We start from the raw sequence: 25438 nt of genomic DNA, 5'->3' as shown, positions 1-25438 counted from the left end.
GCTAATCTTGGTCGTCAAATCAACACTTTTTATTAAACTTTCTGTTGCTGCTACAAGTCCAGCCAGTTTGTTTTCCTGTTCTGACTGGCTCCTGATGAAAATCACCTGATATTCCGTGGCTTCATTAGCTGAAATGGAACGTTACACAGAGAAGATTAGTGGAAGTGACCACGGGGGTATGGTGACTGGCGTGCCTTTGTTTACCTTGCACGGAGACGAAGGAAGTGGGGAGATCCAAAAAAGTTACCAAAATAAGAGCTAATAAACATAAATAATTAGATACAAACATTTACTTGCCATGTGGCGACTATCTCTTTAACTTTTTTTTTTGAAAAAATAGGAGAAATTGCTCACAACTGGTGAGTGTCAACTTTGGACCCTTCAAAATAAAAGTCTATCATGATAAACTCATTCCTTTATTGAGAAAAAGTTCCTTCAAGATATACATTGTTATCGTGTCATCACCCAGCCTTACTACTAAGCAATATCTTCTGCATGCTCTGTAAAACAACAGGAGCTAACGATGCTAGCAACTGTTGCTAAAGACTTTTCTGATGACCAGATTCAACGACAAAAGCAAATGCAAAGTTTTAATTATAAAACAAGTTGAAACATTACAAAGCAAATTCAAGTATAAATCCTCAGTGAGAGCCCAGTTTTGTATAGTCCAGATTTTGAAAAACCATTTATCTTACAAACAGATGCCTCAGAGAGAGGTTTAGGAGCTGTTCTTCTACAAGGAACACCTGAAGAGCGGCACCCAGTGGCATATATCAGTCGGAAGTTGTTTCCAAGAGAAGTCAGATATTCTACGGTGGAAAAAGAGACTCTGGCCATAAAGTGGTCATTAGATTCCCTGAGATACTACCTGCTTGGACGACAGTTTTTCCTGGAGACGGATCACAAGGCTCTTCAGTGGCTCGACAGGATGAAGGATTCAAACGGAAGAATTACCAGGTGGTACCTGTCGATGCAGCCCTTCAGCTTTACCATTCAACATGTTCCTGGCAAGATCAACTGCATCGCGGATTACCTGTCCCGCTGCCCTGACCAGGGTCCTGAAGGGGAGGGGAGTGTGATGACTCCAGTCACACAACAATAACATGAAGGTGTAGTGTACAGTTCCACTTGATTTGATATGCATCTTTGGTTGCGGTTTATTTGTGTTTATCCATTGGTTTTTGTTTTGAGTTTCATGTGGAGCTGTACCTGCCCGAGGCGGCCTAAAGATGGTGCCAAACGGAGAAGCTCTGCAAGAGGGTGCTACCACTACCTGGACTCCATGGGGAGATCAATGGAATTAATGTTCTGTTTTAAGACTTTCTATCTCACCCACCCCCCTCCACTGTATCACTAGTAGTTTAACCCACTAGTTTAAAAGTCCCCAGGTGTGTGGTAATGGCAGGTCAGTTATTTGAGTTCTTTCCTAAGTTACAGCTTACTTTATGTTTGTTGAGTTGACCTCTTTTATGGGCCCCTTTAAACCGAAAATGTTTGTTCAGTTGGATTTTGTTGGATATTAAAATGATTTATTTTTGGACTAAAACCCTGTGCTCTTAGTGGTGATTGCCTGGTCCATCACACATCAAAGAAGTGTGGACATTCAACTTTCAAATTAAAGCGGGGGCCGCAAAATATCAACTTGGGAGCCACAAATGGCGGCCAGTTTGAGACTCCAGTTCTACATCATGAAAAATAAGAAGACAAAATAGCATATTTTTAAAGAGAAGGGGTAGTTTTGTGTTTCTTTTTTTCAAACCAAAGTCAGCTTCTCGTAGTTAGAAACCGCTCCTCATTATATAGAGTAGGTGGCCCTCTTTAGATCTTTAGGTAAGTCAAAATCTGAAGAGCTGCAACAGCTTCTAATAAGATATAAAATTACAAATATGACAGCAACACATTTGCCAAGTCAGTTGGTTCAGGTTGTGGAGTGCCAGAGTGTGACAAAGACACCCACTAACAATGTTTTTGTTCCATCCAGCTGGTTTGTCCTTCAGTTCTGACTGGATCCCTTACAAAAACACCAAATGTCTCACTGCTTCTTCAGCTGAAACTCAACGTAGCGTAGAGATGACTAGCGCAAGTGATCGTTTTGTCTGGCGTGCGTTTATGTTGTGAGCAGACGGAAGAGGAAGAGAGGCCAAAAATTTACCAAAAGGAGAGCTAATAAACAAATAATAATAATAAGATGCAAACATTCAATCACCATGTGTGGACTAACCCTCACACTTTTACTCGCATAAGATACGAAAAAGCCCTACAAAATAAAAGTCTATAGCGATAGGTTCATTCTTCTATCGATAAAAAGTTCTACTGCAATAACTATCGTTATCGTTTTATTGCCCAGTCTTTCTCAGATCTATCCAGTCATACAGTTCTGATCCAATCATTCCAGCTCAGACCAGGAAAACAAAGACGTTCACTGATCTATTTGTCTGTGATTGGATGTATCAGAATGGAGCTGAGCTGGGAGCTTATGGCTTGGTGATTGTAAATTTTACATAACAAATATATTAAATATTTTATTTTTCTAAAACTATTCCTGCCTAAATCATAGCTCATTTCTTCCTTCTACAAACCCTTTAATCTATACAGTGTTTAGATGAAAATAGCAAATTGTTGTTTATGTATTAATCATCTATTGTTACCAAATACCTGTTTGAAATGGAATCTCCTTGTATTTGTAAGTCCGAAAAATAAAACTTGTAACACAAAAGATTATATATAGTATAGCTGATTTCTAAATGGGGCTGCACGGTGGCGCAGTGGTTAGCGCTCTTGCCTCACAGCGAGAAGGCCCCGGTTCGAATCCCGTCTGGGACCTTTCTGTGTGGAGTTTGCATGTTCTCCCTGTGCATGCGTGGGTTTTCACCGGGGACTCCGGCTTCCTCCCACCGTCCAAAAACATGCTTCATTGGTTAATTGGCGACTCTGAATTGCCCCTAGGTGTGAATGTGAGAGTGAATGGGTGTGAGATTGAGGCCCTGAGACAGACTGGAGACCTGTCCAGGGTGAACCCCGCCTTCACCCATCAGTAGCTGGGATAGGCTCCGGCACCCCCGCGACCCCGACAGGGAAGAAGCGGTCAAGAAGATGGATGGATGGATGATTTCTAAATGATTAATGTCAAAGAGCTACATGTTGAATGCATTAAAAGTAAGGTTTTAATTGCATTTTATTAGGGCTGTAAACATGAATGCATTAACGCCTGTGATTATCTAGCTCAAATTAAAGCATTAATATTAACTCATGTAACAGTGTGTCAACATCTTTACTTTCTTGGAGTAATATTGCTGATTTAAAAGTTTTTATAGTTCTTATCTTACTGTTGATTCGTTTTGTACATACAAATTACATTTCGAGGTTAAAACTTGATACATTTATAAATTTCAGAAAATAACAATAAAGGAAAAAAAAATATCTGGCCTGTTCTTGTTCAAAAGCCGCATATTTTCATAAAATGTACCTAATAAAAAAAAAAAAAGATTATTAGTGATCAGTCACAACACAAAAGTGTAAATAATCTGATATTTTTTTTTCCTTTTTAGTTGGTTAACAGCCTTAATTGAAAATAAATGTTCTAAATATAAAATTTTCCGTGTGATTTCATATTATGATTATTTACAGATAATAGGTCAAGATAATAAGTTGTCGGCAAAAACTGTATCAAAAAAAAGTTAATTGCGATTAATTGTGATTAATTTTTTACCAGTTTGCGATTAGTTAGTTAATTTTTTAATCAACTCCCGGCCCTAATCTTTATACAAAAAAGAAATAGTTTAAACCTTACTTTCTTGTTGCGATGTCTTGTGTTGTTGACCATCAAAAGTCTTTATTTTTATCCTAATTTGAATCATCTTAAAAGGCAGACCAAGTGTGCACACACCCTCTTTATAAAGTGTATTCTCCTAGCGTAGCTCCATTCCACAGACATACAGGGAATGTCTGTGAGTGTCCCGCTCTCCATCTGTTTGCCACTCAAACTCCACAACACGTCTCACGCAATGCCACAGCTGGCCTGCACCATGTGGGCACCAGAACTCGCATCTCTGGCTGATCTGAGACGCTTTGTGTGCAGTCAAAGAATCGACTGTGCAGGCATGAAGGAGCTGAGCTGCTGTCTGCATCGCATGTGTCTGGAATCACTCTGACTCCAAATGATGTGTGTTTACACTGTGAATGAATCTGAAGTGGAGAAGGAAGACTTTCCCTCCATGATGACTGAATGTGTGTTTGATTGGAATGTGGACATATTGCATGAGCACCACACATTTCACATTTCAGTGTAAGTATTTTCCTTCCTACTCTTGCATCTCCAGATGTGAACAGTCTGTGATACTACAGTCTGTGTGACAGAACGTAGGCTGCAGAGGAGCTGGAGGCATTTTTGTTTGTGTGGCCGCCTCATAATGAGGTCTGAAGTGTTCTTCCCTGTGTTTGTCCACAGTACGCCATGTTGTCTATGTTTAAGGAGCACCTGCACCTAAAATAGATTTTGGCTTAAGTGCATTTAAGTGTAGTTCAAAGGAAGGATGCATGGTGGAGTCTGAAGGAAACCTCAGGTTGATGAGGGTGTTTGTTTGCAGAGCTGCAGGTTTTGCTGCCTCTGTAAAGATGTCTGCTTTATGAAGTTATCTATAGTATAAAAACAATAAAATAAGTAATGATTAACTATTATTTTTCTTGAAAAATAAAATGTCCTTGGATAGTTGATGTTTTGGAGACAAGAGTATTGAGTTGTTTCAGTCAAAGTTACACCAAAGTCATGAATATGCAGAAATGTCCAGTTTTACTGCAGCTTGAGCACTGCCCTTCAAAGTGCCTCTTTGCAAAGTTTGATGTAGCACAACCTATTTTTGTGAAAGCCGCCAGTCAGGCGGGAAAATCTGCATCAAACCACAATATCAAACATTTAACGTTGTGCTTTTTATCCAAGTCTGTGCTTTCACAATGAGCACGTAAATACTTATCTTCCTATAATTAACATCCACAAATTGCTTTAATTATAACATTAAATTTGTTGTGTAAAATAAACATCATCTGTGTTTCTGTCTTTAGCAGTTGGTGGTTTTAAACCAAACACTCTGCAGCCACAACTTGGCGGGCCAAAAGATAACCTTTGGTGGGCCAAATTTGGCTCCACTTTGGGGACCTATGGTCTGAAGGCTCAGTCAAACCAAAAACCTGCAGTACATTAGGATTGTATTTTAGCGATTGCCTGTAGTTTTGTTCTCCTCAGTTTATAAGGAGAAGTGCATAAGAAACTCTCTGCTGTTTGATGTCAGGTTAGTGTCAGTTTAATTAATCTTTCATTTATTTGAAACCGAGTTAGTTTGTCTATGAGATGTAGGGGTGTGTGATTGATCAATTAATTGATGAATCGGTTTCTATTCATACGGTCCAACCACATCGATCCGTCTGAAGAATACTGTTTATCGAATCGACCTTTATTATGATGAAATTTTGTTTCAAAATGAAATAGATTAATTATACAGATCTTGTAAAATACCATTTGGATTGAGACAAGGTGGATTTAATTTTTACGAAAAGGTAAAAACGTCCAATAACCATCACAGCGGACAACACATGATGCAGCAAAAACTGATCAACCATCCTTACCCCGGGTTCCACCGGACACGGAAGCGCTGCTAAGCGGAGTGCGGGTGGAGTGCACGCGGTATCCGCTTAACCTCCAGTTCAAAAATTCACCAATTTTCTTGTGTGACTTGGTGTAACTTCCTGTCAGAACTGACGCAGATCGCTTGCGACTTGCACAAAAAATAGTGTGGACACTGAAACGATTCGCTGCACGCCGCGAGCCTTCAGCGGATGACCGCGGCGCTCCGAGCCTGGTGTGAACCACACCATAGGTTAACAAGGCCGTCGAATGGAAGTGACCTCTGTTCCACGGTGTGTGTGGACAGACTTTGAATTTAATTAAATAATGTGACCATACAGTGTGGTAGAATGTTCTAATAATGGTTATTCTGATGTGGAAAAACAACAGAGGGATGAACTTTATCAAACTAAAATGTGAATGGATTTGACATTGACACATATTTAATTTATTATCTTGAATAAACACAAGGAATCTGGAAAACTTCACCTGCACTGTTCAGGTAAATTGAGTCTTTGATATAATGAATCACAACATCCCTAATGAAAGCATATTTACTGCTTTGACATGGGTAATTAGAGTTTGTAGAAAAACTCTACCAGTTCAGTCCTATTCGGTTGAGCTTTCTACAGCAGTTGTCTTCTGAGCTGCAGATCATCTCACTCTCCTGAGATGGTTGTTTTTGAAGTGAAAGAGGAAACTAGAACATTGGGACAATAACATGCTCTCCAGGGGAGAATCTTCAAATTCCACAAAGACTCCTGCAGAGATTCTGTTAGTGTACCAGATGTCATTTGGTGTCATATTATCAGTGTTTTTTCATGTGAGAGGGATGTTGGAAATAAAAATAGATTAACGTGGGAAAAGGCTGTGAGCAGTTTGGTCAAAACTCAAAACTGTTCTTTAACAATAATTCATGTATTGATGTAGTTTCTTCAATGCTCCTTGTGTAGTCGTTGCAGCAGGGATGTTTGCCTGATTACATTTAGCCGTTTGGGGATAGAGCAGGGGTGTCAAACTCAATCGCACAGGAGGGATGAAATCCAAAGCACACCCAACAGGATAAACATTTATTGAACACTCTGAAACTAAATTTTTACAACTATGAACTAGATATGTAGCATTGTCTGTGATAATGCTAGTGTGAATGCTGTAAGATGAATTTGACCGCTGAAGATGCTGAAATTGATAGCTAAAAATGCCAAACTTAATAGCTGAAAACACCGAAGATAATTGCTGAAAATGTTAAAGCTGAAAGCTGAAATTGCTGAAGCTGATAGCCATCTAAAATATAATATTAGCTAAATGCTAAATTAACCTAAAAAAAGCCAGAACAGCTAGCATGTGGTTGAAATATAGCAAAACTCCAAAATAGCCTAAAAAATCTTAGTAAATGAATCAATAGTCCAAAAAGCTATCAGAATGCCATTTTTAAAACTTAAAAACCGTAACTTTTTAACATAATTATGAATAATAAAAAGGCAGGAATATTATTCCAGAATAAATCAACTTAAGCCTTAAATAACTTTCAATATTTTACCCTACGTAGAAATCAGTGGCGGGCCGTGCATTTCACACCTAGGCCTTCAGTAGTGCTCCATCTGAATCAACCCAACCCTCAATAACTATTTTATGGCTATAAAACTTCTAGTGCAGGTACAACTGCGACACACATAAAAAAGCATAAAAAAATAACCTGATAAAATTGCAGTAATATTTAGGTATAGAGCAAAATTTTACTCACCAAAAATCCGGATTATTTGTACACAAAATCCATCCTTTCTATCCTCAAGAAGATTTCAATCACTCTGTCGTGCAGATTATCCGTGCGTTTTAGTTCCATCAAGAAGTCCTTTTCTATCGCCATGGAAGCTAATGCTGAAAGTTGAGCCTGCCCTGACGTATTTCTGGCATAAGTTTTAATTCGCTTCGGGGCTGAGAATGTCCGTTCAACAGAAGCAGTGGACACGGGGCTTGCTAGCTTCGGAGTTGCCCGACCCCGCTTAACAATGTCCAGCTTTTCTTGAAAAGTCCGTCTTGAAAACGGCTTTGACAGTAAGTCTGCAACCAAATCCATTTCTTCTCCTCCTTCAGCCATTGTGGATTGACAAACCAGCTATTAAATTCGATTTATTTGCCTGTGCAGGTCGCTACAGATTCAGTTTATCAGCTCTGCCTAGTACACTCTCCGATTATCCAATCACAGCGCGTGAAAATCCTGACGTTTCCGTGGGCCAGCTAGCTGGCCTATCACGTGGTCTCCTCCAGATCTGATTGGTTGAAGCAACAGTTTGGTTGACAATTATTTTATGCTACAGGGCCCGCAAAACTGATTCTGAAGGCCTTCAGGCAGATTTCTTTGACCCTAGCAACAAATGGTGCTGCAATGTGATTGGTTAATGCTTAAATAGGAAAATACACGTCTGGAAGCAGCGCAACCAGGGAGACAGCAATGAAAGGACGAAGACAGAGCATTTGGAATTATAGAATACGTATTCACGGAAATAAATAATAATTAATATCAGTCTGTGATTCAGATATTTTTAGGCCAGCAGAGAAGGCCTTGCAGGCCCTGACGGCCCGCCACTGATAGAAATATATTTTGTCAAAATTGTACAAGTTAGAAATGAGCGCAAGATAACATCGGGTCATTAATAACAATAAAATAAAATGATCTGGAGGGCCGGATCCGGCCTCCAGTGTCTTGACATGTGGGTTGGAGGATACAGTTTAATGTTGTATTGATGATAATATTTATTTAACCAATCTAAGGGAGAAAGGTGATGTAAAATGTATGTACTTTTCATTTTGTGCCTTTTCACATGGAACCCAGCTCTGTTTTCTTACTCAAGTTCTCGCCTGTTTCCATATTACAGTCGTGCAGTTTTAGAATGATCTAAATCCCAAGGTTATGTTTTTGCTTCTCACCTCAAGTAAATATTGATATTCTTCCCTGTTTCCTAGTTGTTTTATGTGGCGTTTAGATTCCTCACAGACATTATTGCACTTGTGGATGCTCACACACACGGAAAGCCTTCTTCTGTGAGACAGCCTGCCAGATGCTGTGAAGTGTTTTGAATGTGAATGCAGTGCTGACTTTTCATCCATTAGCATGCCAGCCTGTCACTTATATGAAGCTGACTTCCCTTTGTGACAGGCTAAAAGCTGCTGTCCTGTTGTCCACATGCGCTCTCGGAAAAATTCTTCACATTCTTCTGCAAAAATGCCTCTAATGTGTGGCAGTATTTATTGCTCTGGCAGTTGTGGGGACTTATCTCAAGCCCAAAGATGGCCTCATCTCAGCATTACCATAGCAACAAAATGTCCCGAAGCATTCTCTCAAGGGCTCGGAGGCGGAGAGGTTGCCTTTGCCTTGTGGCATCACCAGTGGCAACAGAAGTGGACGCCACTCAGTCTGACGTCTCTTATTGGTGGTGATGGATGTAACTATTACACCTGAAAGCAACCCTGCTTCTTCCAGAAACGCAGCCTGTGCAATTAGCTATTAGTGTCCATCACTGGAGGCAGCATTGGGAATGCAGCCCGAGCCTGGACAGCAAGAAACTTTTTTTAGTTAAACATTTTCCAATATATTTCTTATATGTGAAAACCACACGGGTCCCTAAAATTTGACTGTCAGAAAAAGGTTCTGAAGGTTTTTTTGTCTTTTTTAACTGACTGGATTTGTAGAAACCATCACAGATTTCATGACCTGGAGTCAGAATGATGTTTCTCTCTGTAGCCAGCACTGTGAAAGATGAAAATTGTGTTTTTAACGTGTTTTTGTGGCATTTTTCTGACGATGGAGTACATTTATAAAGAAAATTAAGATTCAAATTGAATTTCTGAGTAGGCCTGCACAATTAACCGCATGTATCGTCATCGTGGTATCAGACCAATGCGGAATCCTTACCACAAAAGGAAGCGGAAGTGGCAATAAGTGGTCCCCTTATTAGAGGTGGGACAAAAGATCGGTATGGCAGTTGAAAGAAATGTGTAATGTGCTTCATTAAGAGAAGATCAGAGACATGCTTATACGACAAGAAGATCCATAATTTAAATATGGAAGCCGGTTATTACTCTACTGGGCAAACTTAAGTGAATGATGCTCTGTACTCTATTTTACTGCCTAGATTTACTTTATCATGTACCACAATGCTGTTGTTTGTTTTATGTTCTTGTTAAACTGTGAAAACCAATTAAAAAATATATAAAAGATATAAATATTTATCGGTATGGCGAAGTATTGCGATATTTCAACTCATGAGCGATTACCCATACTCTCTTTTCCTTTATCTGTTTCCTAAAATAATACAAACAAAGTCCACCAGGGGGAGCTTCGCGTGATCATGACAGAGACATGTAAGGAAACCATCATCAATTTTCGCCGGATAAGTATGTTTTTAGTGAAAACCCTAAAAACATAGTGACGCGGGTACAGCGCTAACACCTTATTTGCTGCTTTTCTGCATGCAGTGGGGAAAGGAGGGGTTCCTCACGCACTCTCATCTGTCATCATCAATATGGATATCAGCAATGAAAAAAACAAAAGTCATATGATATTACCAGGATGAAGGGTTATATTGTGGCTCAATAATAATAATTTATCTGATAATAGTGTGCCAATGTATTGATATTGCAATATATCGTGATATTTAGTCCTGTGATTGATTCTAACCAAGTATCGATCTTTTAATTTTATTTGAAGAGGCTGTAAAACATATTCTTCATCCTTTGGCGAGATGTTTCTTGGAAGTTTAGGGGGCACGTATTGCCACACTGGCTGTGGTGAGCACCAGTGTGTCTGACAGCAGCTTGAATTATTACATTTTTGCTCTTTTGCTCACAACAATTTTGCTCCAAGCAGTGGCACTGCTGTAAATGTTTACTATTGTTACCTCTGAATTTTACAGATAATTTAAATTCAATTGGTGTCGATGCTTATCAGCAACAGTATTACTGATGTGCTCAAAAGTGTCTATTGTTTGTTGCACAAAATAAGACACAAGTTGTTTATATGATTGTGTTCAAGCTAAGAATTAATGGGGACGCATTTTCCTAAAAAAATAAGTGTTCTTCTATATAGAGTGAGTGATTAGAGATGATCTTACCAATTATCGTGATATGATCGATATTGAGAGCCATGTGTATCGTGTATCACATCATATTGTGAGGTCAGTGATTCCCAGCTCTAATATCTGACGTAAAATGTAAAATGAATTAAAATGCAGCATTATGAATTTTTATTTCCACATTTGTTACTCTTTGAAGTGAGAAAACCATTTGATATACTCTACATTTTGGCGCTTAACTGGAGCTTTGTTTATTAATTATATTACAATATATGTAATTATTGTAAAGACACATTGGTATTTATTGATATATTTTTTCTGTTGAAAAGGGTGTTAAATTAACACATTTATGTTTTAAATTGTTCTTAAAAAGGTTTTGAAGTAAATAAATATATATATGTTTTAAAAATAGTTATTACCAAGGTAATATATTGATTATTGCAAAGTTTGAGTCATGTATTGTGAATCACCTTGTATCATGAGTTACCCTGAGAAGGTAACTCACGCGAATACCTGTGGACAGACAACTGCTGTCTCACTCCCCCACCCCGCCGCCAGAGAATGTCTGTTACCGATCCATACTCATTTATTAAAGAACATTGGACGATTGCTCAACATAAGGAGTTTCTCACAAACAGAAGTTTTCAGTCAATACAAACATGGTTGCATCAAAGTGAAGAAAAACAAGTTTGTCTATGAAGCAAGAAATGTACATCAAGAGTTGTCCATTAAACATGTGGAGAAAAATCGTATTTTTAAATGTAGTTTTGTTTGACTTTGAGCACAATCTGTAAATGTGTTAGCACTAACCTGTATGAAAGTCGATGTTTGTGACTTTCTTACTTTAAGTTAATGTGCACGGTCAAAGCTACTCCAAGACATGATCTGAAATCAATATTTGTTAGAATTCACAAGTCTTTACAGTGAAGCTGCTGTAGAAAAGAGCTGAAGAGATACTAAATATATCAAAGAAAATCATAAGGTTTGCCATTTGTTTTTAATCATTCACAGTAATAAATATTACACAAACAGAACATTTTTTTCCAACATCCTTTAGATTATTCAGCAGCTGAAGTCCAATTCAGAAACAAACCGAAAGCAAAGTCAAACCAAGACTCCCAAACACACACAGCATCAAATCGATGTTTGGACTGACGCTAAATTATTTCTGCTTTGGACTGTTCCAGAATCTGAGCAAAAAAAAATAAACTTTACATCTTCAAAGCTTCCAGCAGCTTTAGTTCATTCACTGAAAGATGTTTTCTGTATTTTGTTGTGGATTGTCAAACTTCATCCCAGCCCATAAATCCTCATCTTAGTGTGAAAAACAGGAGTCTTGTAGAGTATCTAAGTCCAAACATGGAGCTGTTGTTTCAAGCATGTAGGAAAACAGCCACCAAGCTGAGTGAGTGTCACAGGAAGTTCCAGACGATTGTGTAATCCTACATGCCATTCTTGCCATGTACAGTATCTGGTTTATTGTCACATTTTATTAAAAACTACAGAGTAATGCACACAGTGTTTTCTATAGGTTTTACGCCTATCTTCTGGTTTAGATACACATTTCCAAGTGGGAATAAAAGCCTCCAGAGCTGGCATCATGAGCAGACAAAGCCTCCAAAGGCCTCATTTCTTACACTCCTTGCACATTTTTCCAGATGATACCTTTTCAACTTAGACTTGTGCCATTTTGCTCCTGGAAAGAAAGACAACCTTTATACAATTTTAAAGCTGACAAGACTTCAAGTTTTGTTCCTCAGAACATAGAGACTTGCCAAAATATCAGAAGCCTTTTCTGCTGCATGCATCCGCACTTTCCTGTCCACTCCATCCATTTCTATTTACAGCATAAAGATGCTCTTACTCTTTTGAGCCATGAAAATCCTAGATTATTTAATTCGGTCACTTTTATGGTTTTAGGATAGCTGACTTATTAATATTCTTAATATTTTCCTCATTTAAGAATGAATGAACTTTCAGATGAAATCTGGAGTGTCAAACTGCGCTCTGACTCTTGTCAAAGTCCTATGGTCTTTTGGGCAATCTCGAGTGGAGTTGCAGATCGTCTTTGCAATGCAGTCAACAAAATTGCATGAGCTGTCCTCTAAAGTCCTGCTGTATTTCTGTGCACCTCCACTTTTACTGCATTGATCCCATGCTGGTGGGTAGAAGGTTGAGGCAGATACACATGTAGTGTTCAAGAGAGCTCTTTAGTAGATGTACCTAAAGATCGTCTTTGATCGTCTTTTGATCTACATTATTAGCATTCCCAGTGGCCTTTTAATTATAATGATGCTGTTTTTAAACAACATTAAAAAGCCTGTTTCTTTTTCTAGGACATAGTTTCTGCAGATCAGTAGGAGTTCATTGGAAATTGGCACAGATTTGTTGTATTTGCCAAGGTCTCTGAATAACGGGGTAATACTGTGTTTTCATCTGTACAGTCTGTTTAGATACAAAATCATTATCGCATTTGTCAGTCACTGTGTTTTATTGTGAAAAATTGGTTATAGTTTGAAACTGAACTGGATTTTCTCATGTATCTTGATGTAACTTCCTGTCAAAATTGGCATGGATTACTCGTGAAAAAAAAAATAGACCAGATGCTGAAATGATCTGCTGCACGGCTCAAGCCTTCCATGGAGGACCGCGGCGGTCCGCGCCTGGTGTGAACTACATCATAGGTTAACAAGGGTGCCGAATGGAAGCGGCCGCCGTTTAGTGGCGCTTCTGCGTGTCGTGTGAACCAGGCGGGAGGCTGCTGTAAAGTTTGACTCTAGGTGTCCACATGGTGACTAGGATGGTTTAAAGTACCCCCCTGATGAAAATCCTGTTTTAGAGTTTCTAACATGTCTGTGTGTCAATTTTCTTCTGAAAGAGAACAAATGTAATCAGAAATCCTTTAGTTTTTTCATTTCTGAGTATTTCTCCTTTTAAATCAATCAAAGTGTCTTGGACAGACTCTGTTTGAATGAATGATCTTCTTTCCATCAACAGCTCTGCTGCACATGCACTAAACCCTCATCTGTTCCTAGTGTCTAGTTCAGGTTCTGGAGAAGAGAAGATGGTATCTTCACATTGACTGCAGTCAAATGAGCCGCCGTTCACATTTCTGTGGTCAAATCAGCATCACTGGATTTTTGGTGTGAGTTTCATCCAATACTTACGGTAGCAGGACTGAGAACGCTGGAAAATCTCCACCAGACTCCACGGAGCTTCTTGATGTGACCACGGAAATGTGAACGGCGGCTCATTTGACCGCAGTTGGAAAGGATTGTAAATCAATGAAAGAGCATTTTGATGTTAGCTTTGATTATTTTATCAAGAACTCTGAGAAACCAATGATTGAATGTATTGATCACAGTCAATAAACATTGGAGAATTAGCTAAAAGAGTCTTTGGTGAACTGGAAGGAGAAAGAATCAGGATTTTGGAGGAAGTTCTGTCCATGAAGATCTTCACTTCCTCGTCCAGCTGACATCCGGATCAGAACCATACGGCTGGACATTACCCAGACTGATGGATGTTTTTATGTAGCAGTGGTGAAGATTTATGCTAGTGAGACACAGAGCTATCATAATCAGATGTGGGGGATCAGGGGCGGAGCTACTAAAAGCCACGCCCCCTCAGTGGAGATTTTGGAAACAGAGGCTTCAGACCAACAAGAAAAAATGCTTTTTTAAGACATTTAGGTTGTGGGATTTGGGTTAAAAACTTCAAAATCACAACTTAAACATTACTGAGAATGTTTTAAGGTTTTTTTTTGTTAAAAATTTGCCATCGAGGGAATTTAAAGATGTATCCACCCTGGAAAAGTTTGTTTGTTGGAACTGAGTCCGCTTAATTTCATCAGAATCAAGTCCTGAGTCCTGTAAACTAAGGCATGTGACTAAAGATCTCTTCAGTCATTGGCCAGAAATTACAATGGCAGGACAAAGCATTGAGAGGCAGAAGTAATGGAAGTCATGCGCTTTGCAATCCTTGTTGGGACAGTTCACTGACTAAACTGTATATTTCACTGATCAGTTTAGAGCATCTGTATCAACGTCAGGTTCAACACGTGGAAGCTCTCTGCAAGACGGTTACTGAGGAGACGGGGACTCTCCAGGCTTGGAGTTGCCCATCCCTGATATACAACATTCAAAAAACGAGTTGAAAACGAGTCTTCTTTATCCTGCTCAAGACAAAGACAAAGAATCTGTGGCCCATCCGGAGTTATTATGTTCTTTAACAAATCCTTTTTAGGCAAACTACTATAACTTGAAATAGTACTGAAACCTATCTCCTGTGACTTTTAAAGACTAATTTGGATTCAAAATGATCTCCGGCATTGTTCACTCATCTTGAGCCGCCCTACAATCACAGATCCGCATTCCCTGCCATTCTTGGTTATGCTAATGCCAAAATATTTTCATTCCTTCTGCAGTAAGACATCCAGCGGGCATTCTGCTCCATCGCCTGTTGAAAAGTGCTCATAATTAGTCAGTCGGGCACTGAGGCAGGAGGCTAAAGCATTACTGCTGATTCCAGCGTGGACAAGCCTCAAACAAAGAGCCATCAGATTTGTGTGCAGCTACCAGGAAAAGCTTCTGCAAGCGGTCCGTGTAATTGCACTGCATTTACTCTTGAAGTGTGATGTTTAAGTCCAGCGGCACAAGCCGTAAACTAAGTGGATGCTTTCTCACTGCTTTTGCCTACTGACTTGCAAATGGACTACTTTGGTTTAGCAGCCGTTACACAAATGTTGAAATGTCGTCTTGTCATTTGGAGGAAATGAAGCATCAGAAGTGAATTTAGTTTCATTTTTGTATGAAGTGGAGCAATGACTATATTCCTTTGAATCACTTTTCTAATAGATGTTGATCTTATTCACTTTTTGTCTGTTCTTCCAATTAATAATTAACAATGAAAACTACCATTTGTAAGAATGAGACTGTCAAACATTTTCCAAAGAGGATGTCAGAGGAACAAAGGATGTTCTTAGGATTCATCCACTAGGAAAGCATCAATTTCCTCCACCAGATTTGAGTGCAGTCCAATCCAATAACTGCTCAGACATTTCTCTCTAATTCATAAATGTCAGTCTGGTGGCTGTGCTGGACGAAAAATCAGCCCATCGCTGAAGTCGATAACATTTGTCCTCCGAGCCTAAAATGTCTGAGCCAAATATCAATGCATTCAGCATTTTCTGAGCTTTAGTCAGGTGCAAAGAGGTTGAATCAGAGAATGACGCTGCAGTTCCATGAATGTGCTAAAGGGACGGAGTTTCTACTTCTCTATCACATGAAGACCAGACTCAGGCCTCCTGTTTACTGCGGAGAAAGTCAAACTACAGCTGTTTGAAGTCCTGCTCTGATCCTATTTTCATTTATTTTTAAAAGCATTCCCAGTGGTCTTTTAATTACGATCATGCTGTTTAAAGTTAAGGTTAAAATAAAAAAAAGTTTTTTTTTTAGGACATAGTTTCTGCTGGAGTTCATTAGAAATTCACCTCTGAGGCTCAGAGTTTGCGTGTCTTCTACTTCCCGTCACACATCTGTTTATACGTAATCTCGCTAATTACAGCCTATATATCTGGATTCCAGCTCGGAGCTTTTCAGCTCCGTAAGCCACGCCCCTTCAGAGGAGATTTTGGAAACAGGCTTCAAATCAACATGAAAAATGTCTTTTTAGGACATTTGGGTTGAGGGATTTGGGTTTAAAACTTCAAAATCATAATTAAAACACTACTGGGAATGTTTTTTTTTAAATAAAAAATATAATTAAGGGACTTTATTAATATTCACATTTTTCAGCTTAAAGTTAAGACATAAGACTAATTAGGAGCAGAAACCATGTTAAAGTCAAAACTAAGTTGATGTCAGGATCTAACTGTACCATGGATCGGCTTCTAAAGACCCACAGCAAACGTATGTGCTGTTTCAGATTTTTTACCAGCATTTTACTGTGCAAGATTTGCCAGAACACACAAAAAAAACCCATGAAAATAGGGGACTAAACAAGATGATGTGATTTGGTTTCCCAAAGGTGGGTAAGCAATACCCAAGAAATGCAGCTGCAGCGTCTCCATTAAACCGTTCATTACAGTTATCTTTCACACCTCGTGTGAGTTTTCCAGACAGTATTTCAGTCAGACTTGTGTTCTTCATGTAAATTACATTTCCACCCAATCTCCCCGAGTTTAATAAAGGCTGAGCTGTAATATGATGAAGCTTTCCTTTTTTTATTGGTACCACGAATGAGAAGTGTTGTAAGCAGAATTAATATAAATGAATAGAATATCTTTATTTCTAAAGCAAGAATCACAAAGTGCTTTACAAAAAGAGCAAAGATTTAAATGAAAACACGGAGGAGTAAACTTGCATATAATGAAATATCTGAGTCTAGTTGGTCTGGGCCAATCACATTCTGCCTTACAAGTTGCACAGTGTTGTGACTGTATACCTCCTCGTTTCTGTCGGTTGTCATTTCTGCTGCTCTTCAGTAACTGAATTACTGGGCATTACTGGGCTTTGCCAGTTAGCTTTCTGTGCCAGTAATAGGAGTCAAACTTGCAGCTGCAGGTCTGCCAGCATCCTGCCCCCCCCACCGAGCTGCTGGAAATCCTTTGACTGTACTGGGTCACTCTGAAACCAGAGACCAGGAAACTGCCTGGCAACATAAAAGCTCTGTGCTGTCATAAGCAAAATGATGCTTTTGTGTATTCGATGCTGGTGCTTCTGGTGGCTTAGCCTCCTTCTAGAGTCATAAATGAACAAAAATGACTTGCAGAGTCTGCGGTGAGCCAAATGACACACAGCATTACCCAAACCTGCTTGGACCTCTAAATCAATCCTTCATTTTTGTGGTGAGTAGAAAAGGGTTGGAGGCTGAAGCACTGTCTTTTTTGTTTAGGAAGATGTGGATTTACAAAGTGGATGAAGACGAGCAATTCAAGAAATAGATGGAAGACTTACGCAATGGTCTGTGTCTCAGATGCAAATGTGATCCAGAAAATAATCACTGCTCAGGCAGAGAAGCTCGAGCGGGGAAATATTTGCATCTTTCTGCATTGGTTCTTTTTTTTGACATCAATTATTGAATATGTCTCAGTGAAAAATGTTTGTGAAAAGAGAAAAACAGATTCTGGATGGATAATTTCAAACAAGTGCTTTGTATTATGTCACTTACACCCAAATACAAAGTTAAAAAGGAAGCATTTAGAGAAATTTCAACAATGTGACATAAATAAAATAGATGCTTTTACAGCCTTAGAACAGGGGGGTCAAACGCAATCACACAAGGGGGCAACTGTCCAAAACACCCCTCAGATCGCAGACCGAACAGGAGAGACATTTACTGAACACTCTAAAAGCTACATTTTTAAAACTTTAAAACTGCAACTTTTTAACATAATAACAAATAATAAAAAGGCAGGAATATTATTGCAGAATAAATCAACTTAAACCTTAAATAACTTTTAATATTTTACTCTCCATAAAAATATATTGTTAAAATTATACAAGTTAGAAATAAGGTCAAGATAACATCGGGTCATTAATAACAATAAATAAAATGATCTGGAGGGCCGGATCCGGCCCCCGGGCCTTGACTTTGACACGTGTGCCATAGAAACAATGTTAAAAATACTTTGCAATATGATCAATGTTTGTTGGGTCACCATTAATGAACTCAAAGTGGAAAAGTCAGAGCTGGAGACCTGAAACTCCTAAGAACAGAACAGAAGTCCAAGCATCTGTCTTCAGTGAACGGCTCATGACAGTTACACCACTAAATAAAACCTCCTAATACAAAATAAATCTACACACTGCAGACAAACAATGCATCACATGAACACACAAATCACATATTTAACTAAATAAAACTTTCAGAATAATTAGGGGTGTAACGAGTCATTTTAACAACGATTTGATCCATATCACGATCAGTGGTTAGTGATACAATTCATAGCCAATACTGGTTCATATTGATCAGTCCGATTTGTGTTTATCCTAAACTTCCATAAGTGCGACTCAGAGATCAATAGCTGGTACTGAACAGTGCAGGTGAAGTTTTCCAGATTCCTTGTATTTCTTCAAGATAATAAATTAAGTAACCAAACCAGGAAGTTGGAGGCTGACTCCGCCCACAGCCGAAATGTGAACATCCAGTCAGAGGGGTGGGGCTGGGGGGCTATACTGTTCTCATTACTGGAGCTGCAGATCATGACGTGGGACTTCTGAAACTTGCATGGTTTGACCAGTCACAAAACTCCACTGTAATACATCGATTCAACCTGTAGAGGCAGAACACACATACAGTTTTTGACTATATTTATTAAACAAAAATGAATGATTTAATTTTAATTTGTCAAAAAAATTGCAATGACCAACACTTAAAGCCCCATTTATAGAGGTCAGCCAAAATAAGTTGATTTAGGTTTGGTTACCCTTTAATGGACCCATTAAACAGATCCAACCCGTACCTCTGAGGGCCCCTTCGATTTTAGGTCCATATAAAAATAGAACAGGACGGTTGGGGCGGAGCCCATCATTGATTGGCAGAAAGTGATGACAACATTAGAAAGCGTCTATATAGCGCTAAGCTAGCATTTCAGTTTTTTCTTTATGGCGGTAATCTTTTTCCAAACAATATTAAATTGCTGTTCTACACAGTGTAACAAAAGTAAAGCCAGAAAAAGACGAGCTGCTTGATGACCTCCTCCATTATTGTTGCTTTCCTAGTCATCACACTACAATGACGGAATGACACGCTAGCAGTCCACACCACGCATGTGCTGTGAAAACAAACCGCTCAGTCAAAGCAAGGCTTAACTGAGTGGAAACGCTCACCAGAATTAACTGGACCGTCCCGTCCTACTCCTTACCAGACCGGACCGCTCCGTGGAAATGAGGCTTTAGTGTTTGTGACACACAAACTCTTTGTTTTGTTTGTGTTTCATGTTATGTCAGAGAAACAGCTCTGTAGATGTTTGTCTGAATGGATGAGGTTTCTTTGGTGCTAAAATAAGGCAACACTTCTTTTGGGCCGGGCTTAGGTAAGAAAGTTTCTGGAAGAGTCCATGTATTTGATTTGCACAAGTTTTCAGGACTCTAGGCCTATCTGATAGCTGGTGATTTCGCCCATCCCTGATCATGCATCTCAAACATTGATCTGTCAGGTTTTTTTTTGTTGTTGCGAGGTTTACCGTTGAACTTTCTTGTTGCTTTTAGTTTTAGATTTTGAGTTTCTGTACTCCATGATTTCCTGCTCATCTTCTTGAATGCTTTATAATTTTGATATGATGAATATTGTTGTGCAAAATAACATAACTAAAAGCCATTTTCAGAGGAAAAGATGAAGCAGGCGAGGTATTACAACTCCTGTCAGGCAGAAAACTTTGCATTAAAACTCTCAATAAGCATTTGTTTTGCTTAAATATATCACTGTTGGTGATAATGACTTTTGAAGTTTTGAGTACATAGAAGTCTAAGATCCATAAAACATCTGGAGGAATTCAAGAAGAGCAGTTGTGCTTTCTCTGTATAACAGTTCACTTTTGGACAGACATCCAAGTGATCGATCCTTCCTTGTGATCACATTTCCTAGACGTTTGGATGAAGGACACAGTGGAGTGCACTCAAGTCTCAAATGTTTGTTGTATATTGATTTGCTATTTTTGATCTGAATGTTTTTCACAAGAAACTGGATGGATTGCTCCTTGTATCAAACATAATCCAGAACTATGCTATGCTACACAAGTTTTCTACGATTGTTTTTGGGCTCAATATTAAAAGTTAAACTAGGTCGTACTTTAACCAGTCAGGGACTCTAAATTGGCCCTGATGTATGGATGGCGTCCCTTTTTAATTCACGGAAGTGCCAACCATTTAAAAATTGATCATGGAGGAGACATTAATGATTGCAGTTTGTGCCCAACCTGAATTCTATGACATCAAGTTGTTCATGGATTGAAATAGGTTGTCAAAGTAAAAGCTGGGAGTGAGAAATTTGCACCGCTTTGACATTTTGCAGACATGCGCTAGTACCAGCTAGCGACATCCAGTGTGAACATCATATGCTAAACGCCGAGCATGAGACACGCGTTCAAGAACGGCTGAAAGCTTGTCTCATGCTCGGTGTGAACGAAGCGTTGTAGAAACTGCAGGAAAAAGCTGTTTGCTGTGCAGAGCTGATCAGTGGTGATGAATGGTTGTAAAAACCTCAGAAAGTAAGCATTGTTCAGGGGATTCACCAGCATGATCAACAGGCACAGGAAGTGTCAGCATGAGCTCTGCTGAGAGTCCAGCTGGATGCCTCAGCGAGTGTGTTTGTATGCACACGACTGCGTGTTTGAGTAGTCAGATTGTGTTTCATCTCTTTGGCCCTTGGTCAGTAATAAGACCATGCCGCCAACCCCCCCACCCTCCTATATAGACAGGAACTCGGTGCAGGACTTGCAGTGCCGGCTTGTATTCAGGGGCTGGAAGGGGATCAAAGGTGGAGAAATTGAAGTGTTGAACTGGGACACAGGTAAAAAGAGGAAAAGCATCTGCAAACTTTGTTGGACTTGTGGAGTTGTAGCTCTTCTTTTCAGTGTTTTGTGTCGTTGATGTGAAAGATTGACCTACATGGTATGTTTAGCACAGCCTGGTGGTGTTGAAGTGCAAACAGTCCACTTTTCACATGTGTAAATTGCTATGCAAAAAAAAAAAAAAAATACAACGTAAAATCTTTAGATGTTTCAACATATGGTTATTTTGATGTAGTTTGACTTGTTTTTGCTTAATTTTCTTGTCAAAATGTAGATTTATTTGGTTTAATTTGCATTTATCTGTGTGTTTATTAGGTAGTTTGCAAACCAGTTAAATGCTTATTACTTACTTTGCCTCAAGAGTCTCTTTTTCTGAGTAAAGCCATTGATGGGGGTTAAAAGCATTATCTGGGTCTATTTGTGCTCTGATTGGTGAAACCCTGTGAGCTGTGGTGCCAGCGGCCCTCGCTGCAGCCCACCAAATTGACAGTGTTAATGCGTTCACCTATTTTTGTGCAGCAGCCAAATCAGGAGCTCTCTTGCAGCTGTGGCACCGGGCAACTCAATTATATGTTTATTTCAACTCCTGGCAGCACTCAGATGTGTCACTTAGCTCGTGGCAGCATTCAGCACGTATGACTCTTCATTTCTGTGACTGAATTCCTGTGCATTAGTGTATTTTTAAATCCCGCAGATCTAAAATGACATCTGCAGGCTCTACTCTGTAAGCACTTCAGTTGGTCTGCAGCTGAGGCAAAGTCGGGATTTGCTGCACTTTTTTATTGTTTTCAAACCCTTTGCTCAGACATTTTGAAAACTTTCCTGCTTGAGAAATTAGAAAACTTTTAAACTCTATATTTTGTGATGCTTCAATTACACCAGGGGTGTCAAACTCAATCGCACAGGGGGCCAAAATCCAAAACACTCCTTAGATCACGGGCCGAAGAGGGTAACATTTATCGAGCTCTAAAACTGAATTTTTAAAACTTTTCAACATGATTATGAATAATACAAAAGGCTGGAATATTATTCAAGAATAAATCAACTTAAACCTAAATAACAATAATAAAATAATATTAATGACAAAAAAAAATGATCCGGAGGGCCGGATCCGGCCCCCGGGCCTTAACTTTGACACATGTGCACCGTGCAGAAATAAGCTCAGCTGTTTACCTTCTGCTGAAAAGCAAAGTTCATGCTGTAAATGTGAGCAGTGTTTCTTCTCTTCACACCTCATGCTCACACTCTAGTGCACGGTTAGACGTGCACATGTGTGCGTGTGCAGTGTGAATGGAATGACCTTGCTGTGTTTCCCCGTCCTGCACCGGCAGCACTCCTCCCCGCCCCTCTCTTTCTGCACTTCAAACACATTTCATCTGGAAAATCCCTTTAAATAGAAATGACCTTTGACTGAGTGAACACCCACTCGCCACATCATTTTAGAAACAGTCTGCAGCCCATCGCTTAAAACAAAGACAGTGTGACATCCTGAACGACACAAAAGCAGCTCTATTATTAATCTCAATTAAAAGCCAACTGATTTGCTTTCAAAAATTGGTCAGAGTCAGGTGGAAGTAACCATTAGGAGGTGTTAAGATGCTGCAATTAAAGCTGTTTGCAGTTGTAAATGTCATGTTCAAAAAACGCCTTTAATGCAAGCTGGTTTAATGCAGCAGATTGGTAACCATTCTGATCCAAATACAGACTATAGTTGTTTTATCTGTATGTTCACATCCAACCAACTGAAAAAATCCATCACAGTTTGATGCCCACCTGGGAAGGTTTTCTTTAAAAGGGACATTGATTGATACTTGAGGTTTGCTACTCCTTTAGCTAAAATGGATGCAGGGTAAAGATGGATGGATGATAGGTGGATAGTTGACAAACAGACGAATGGATATGATGGACAGATGGGTAAATGGACAGGCAGATGGACCAAAGAATAAGAATTAGGCAAAGGTCTACCACTGTAAAGAGGCTGTCTGATGTCATTTTCTTTTTTCAAAAGATGATAGTGCTCAGTAGGAGGTGCTGCTAATAATCAGCATGTGGTCTGTTCACAGAAATACACATTTTACATTTATAGTTCATGAATTTCAACTTTACCTTCTAAAAGATAAAAAGTTGAGGTCTCGGGTGAGCTATATGCTAGCACAAGTTGAAGGGTTCCTGATCCATGCACTCAATCATTGTCTAAACATCCCATAGAAAACGTCAGTGAAAAATACTTTTTTTTTTGGGTCATCTTTCTGGTTAACTTCAGTAAACAAAACCTAAACATCACTGTTGTTTTGGATCATTTATCTTCAAATCCTGAAAATGTTCTGCACAGTTTCTCCATCCTCAAAGTTCTGCAACACTTTACATTCTATGGCAAATCTGTGGGAAGCCGGAATGAAAAGCAGCTTTTCTATGATAGAATCAACCAGTTCTCTGTGATCACGTAACCACTTGACTGCTGTGCAGCGCTGCATATCAGCACAAGGCTGTTTTTCTCTGCTTCAGAGTCCACTGGAATTACGGTAACTGTCGAAGAGATACCGTTATCAAAATAATCCTGAAGCAAATTTGTTTTTCCTCCACTGATCTCAGTAAACTGAACTTCAGTCTAATTTTTTGAACTACAAAAACACACTCGCAAGTTTTACCTTGAAAACCGGAAGCTTCACCAACAAAGATTTGTTTACTCCCGGTGACAGTAGTGCTGCTCTTTCTGCGTTGTTTTAGTTCATAAACCAAAAATCCAACGTTATTCTGCATTTCAGAGTAAAAAATACATTGTCCCCTGATAATATTTTACTACACTCTACTATATTCATAAAGATCATGAATCAGCGATCTTGGATGTCGCGAATATTTGTACTCAAACTTTTGGGTGCAGGTTGTAAGTATACAGCCCTACTGGTTGAAAGTTTTTAGATGAATAGATTGAAGCTCTATAGCAGGTGTGTCAAACTCAATCACACAAGAAGCCAAAATCCAAAACACACCTTAGGTCGCGGGCCGAACAGGATAAACATTTAATGAACACTCTAAAAATACATTTTTAAAACTTTAAAACTGTAACTTTTTAATATAATTATGAACTAGATATATAGCATTAACCACAATAATGCTAGTGTGAATGCTGTAGGCGGAATTGCTGAGATGATAGTGCTGATAGCTGAAGATGCTGAAATTGATAGCTTAAAACGCTAAAGATGATAGCTGAAAATGCTGAAGCTAACAGCTAAAAACACTAAAGCTTATAGCCAGCTAAAATATTAGCTAAAGGCCAAATTAGCCTAAAAATAAAAATAAAATAGGTTAGCCAAAACATCTAACATGTAGCTGAAAAAATAGCTAAACTTCAAAACAGCCCAAAAAACTGAAAAAAACTAAATTAGCTGTATCATTAGTTAAACTCTAAAATAGCCTTAAAAAAAGCCTAAATTAGCCAAAAACAGCTAGCATATAGCTTAAAAAAAGTCTTGGGAAATGCAAAAATTGTCCAGAAAGCTAGCTGAATACCAATTTTTAAAACTTAAAAAATGTAACTTTTTAACATAATTATGAATAATAAAAAGGCAGAAATATTATCCCAGATTAAATCAACTTTAACCTTAAATAACTGTCAATATTTTACTCTGCATAAAATATATATTTTTATTATACAAGATAGAAATTGGCGCAAGATAACATTGGGCTATTAATAACAATACAATGATCTGGAGGGCCAGATAGAATTACCCAGAGGGCCCGATCCGGATCTTTAACCCACAAAGAGAATAACCTCTGTTTTATTTTTGCTTAACTGAAGTAAGTTGTGGAGCAAACAGCCATTAAACCGGCCAATCAGGAGCCGGCTTTAAACCTGCCAATCAGGAGCCGGCTTTAAACCGACCTATCAGGAGCCGGCTTTAAACCGACCTATCAGGAGCCGGCTTTAAACCGACCAATCAGGAGCCAGCTTTAAACCGGCCAATCAGGAGCCAGCTTTAAACCGGCCAATCAGGGCTAAGCTTTAAACCGGCCAATCTGGAGCCAGCTTTAAACCGGCCAATCTGGAGCCAGCTTTAAACCGGCCAATCAGGAGCCAGCTTTAAACCGACCAATCAGGAGCCGGCTTCAAACCGGCCAATCGGGAGCCGGCTTTAAACTGGCCAATCAGGAGCTAGCTTTAAACCGGCCAATCAGGCGCCAGCTTTAAACCGGCCAATCAGGAGCCAGCTTTAAACCGGCCAATCAGGAGCGTGC

General features: G+C 39.2%; 1 protein-coding gene across 8 annotated transcripts in view; it reads left to right on the top strand.

The window, feature by feature from the left end:
• Positions 1–25438, top strand: part of plekha7a (pleckstrin homology domain containing, family A member 7a) — a 186547-nt gene that overhangs the window by 63800 nt on the left and 97309 nt on the right. The window lies entirely within an intron of this gene.

The sequence above is a fragment of the Oryzias melastigma genome, linkage group LG6 (genome assembly GCF_002922805.2).
Source record: "Oryzias melastigma strain HK-1 linkage group LG6, ASM292280v2, whole genome shotgun sequence".
In the NCBI taxonomy this organism is placed as follows: Eukaryota; Metazoa; Chordata; class Actinopteri; order Beloniformes; family Adrianichthyidae; genus Oryzias; species Oryzias melastigma.
This window is presented reverse-complemented; position numbering and strand designations above follow the sequence as displayed.